The sequence below is a fragment of the Tupaia chinensis genome, unplaced genomic scaffold (assembly GCF_000334495.1).
Source record: "Tupaia chinensis unplaced genomic scaffold, TupChi_1.0 Scaffold000313_1, whole genome shotgun sequence".
In the NCBI taxonomy this organism is placed as follows: Eukaryota; Metazoa; Chordata; class Mammalia; order Scandentia; family Tupaiidae; genus Tupaia; species Tupaia belangeri.
Window position 1 is genome coordinate 586,172 of NW_006159806.1, and position 2,737 is coordinate 588,908.

Genomic DNA, 2,737 nt, shown 5'->3' on the forward strand with positions numbered 1-2,737 from the left:
AAACTAGAAGGGAAAGATGTCCAAATCAATCCAGCTTCAGAGACATTCCATTAGTAACAAATGCCCCTTCCCCAAAAAACAACAATGAAGTGTTCTGTGTGCTAACAACATAGCTTAAAAAAGAAAAGTAAAACAAAATTCTGCATTTTTATAAAACTCAATAAAAAACAGCATTTCAAACTGTACAGTCACCAGAAGTAGACAGTTATCGAGAACGCACACCCTTCCCTTGGCATCTCCAACACCTTCAGCTTTCCTGCCTGGTCTGTCTGGGCATCTCCATTTTCTGCAGGGCTATTCCCCTACTTGCCAGCATCAGCTGTTCCCTTTTTTCCTTTGGGCACCTTCTCTCCCTTCTTTGCCGGGGCCTTTTTAGGCTTGGGCTCTGGCTGTGGAGGAGCAGGTTTTGCAGACAACCTTGCAGGTCTCTGTGGTTCGTCCTTCACCTTGGTTTTATCTCCTTTAGCCTCCCTGTCAGCCTTTCTCTTGGGCATGGTGGCGACAACGGTGGGACAAGGGTGCTGGACGTGGGGATGCAGCAGTGCACAGCCTTTGGTTGGTCTGGGCTTGCTCTTGCCTCTTCCTCTGCATACTGCTCCCTTCTTTGTATTTTCTGTACTTTACAAAAGGTTTAGAATTTAGAAAGACTACATATTAATTCTATAACCAGAAATATTTCATGACACACTCTGTAAGACTGAAAACTTTGTAAAGTACTAATATTTATACAAACTTACCTGGTAGGCTGAGTAATTCAATCATTGCATGTCCAAGTCTAGACTCACAGATACGTCTTGAAGTGATGATTTCTGTACTAATTCTGTACGAACCTTTGGTCTTAAGAAGGCTAACAGGGCCAGCAGGTGATATAGTGGTTAAGGCAGTGGACTCCCATATGCCCAAACACGTTCAAGGCCTGGATTTGGCAGCCTGAAAATCACACTGGGCATATGTGCATGTGTATCCAGAATCCCAGGAGGAGAATGGAAGAGAAAGGACTGCGGTGTGGCCATCCCCCCCGAGGGTGATTTCTCACTTTCTCTCTGACCATCTCTGTCTCTCCAAGCACAGGGGCCCTACAGCAAAAACCTAAAAGGAAGAAGGAAGAGGAGAAGGAGAAGAAGGCTAGCAAGTAGGGGAAAATAAGTCCAGTGACCACAGCTGCTTCATTCAAATATCCGTCAGTGTCCACCGTCAGAGTCCCGCCTACTCCACTGCAGCCAGGCAGTCATAATGCAGCAGGCCTCATCATCAAACGCCTTTATTTAGCAAACAAAGTCATCACCGCAAGAGAAAACACTTTGCACTAGAAGTCTAATGCAGGCCTAGATCCTACTTCCCTCCTCCCAGATCAGGAAGTAATTCACATTCAGCATGTGGACATCCAGATAAAATGCAGAAAATGACTGCTTTTACATAAACTCAACTTATGATGTTGTAGAGACATTCAACAGAAGCTTCTCCTCCCTTTTCCTTTCTTAAAACAGGAAAGGCTTAATCACCTGTTGGGATACTCATATTTTAAGTACAGCCTAAAAAAAAATCAAAGAATTAGCAATAAAAAAAAATTTAAGAAAGTTTAATGATCCACTATCCACTGCAATGTTAAGTCATCTTATTTTTCTCAAATTAATTGCCTTCTCTAACAACAATGACAACAAAAAGTAACTGGGATTTCACAAATTAAAAAAAAAAAACAGCTAAAATACATATAGATATAACAATGAAAATAATATCTAGGATTACACATACAAATGAAGAACCGGATCATTCAGAAGTTATAGGTATGGAAAATGGAGTGAAAGTAACATAAATTAATGTTTTTATGTTTACATAAAGAAATGCTGGAAAAATAGAGAACGTACTAAACATGGCTATGGGGTGGAGCAGATGTGGCAGAAGCAGGCGGCTTTGCAGTGCGTAACATTTTATTTATATTGTATATCTGAACGATGTAAACATCTCGCCTACTCAATGGACTCGGTGAAAATGCATGCTAAGATGACTTGGGCTACAGACGTTTTCTCCACCAGCCATAGCCTTCATGTCACAGGGAGGTAAAGAATACGGCCACGGAGTCAGGCTGCCCAGAGCTCTTGGAAAGTCTGCTAGCGAGCCAGTTAGTACACATGGAACAGCCGGGGGCAGTGCAGGTTTGCGCCCTTGCTGAGACGATGGTCCCTGCAGCCAGACCATGGGCTGGGAAACCACAGTGCACCTCCACGGCGGTTCTCAGCTGCCACCGTAATCAGCCATAATGTGATTCCGCATAGCACAGCCTGGCTTAATCCAATTTCCTCTGCTACACGCCGCGGTCTCTGAATCCTCAGAACATTTGATCAGATATCTAATACTGTCGTATAGAAAGCCCATGTTCTGTTTTACACGTTGCTGCATTTTAAATCCGCGAGCTGCAATACCGTCCCTGCATACTGCTAACAACACCTTTACCAACTTTTAACCAGAAGGCAGAAAAAGTCAAGGAAAATACAATAAAGGATTTCCTTACAGGAATAATCTGAAACGGTTTGTTTTTACAGAGAGATAATGCTTTTCTACATGGGTAGAAATTTCTGTTTCTACAAATAGAAGAGTAAGTGAAAATAAGTCAATACTAACAGAAAAAGATTTCCATCATCCCGCAGGGGGAGAAAAACCTTATTCCAGAAGAGTTTTTGTTTTTCTAAAACATAATTTTTAAACAAAATATGCTATAAACATTTTTTAATTATCTAAT

At 41.8% G+C, this 2,737-nt stretch overlaps 1 pseudogene; it reads right to left on the reverse strand.

Annotated features, from left to right (window-relative positions):
* LOC102497679 (non-histone chromosomal protein HMG-17-like) overlaps positions 1–610 on the reverse strand; it is a 12,216-nt pseudogene extending 11,606 nt beyond the window's left edge.
* Between the last annotated feature and the right edge of the window lie 2,127 nt (positions 611–2,737).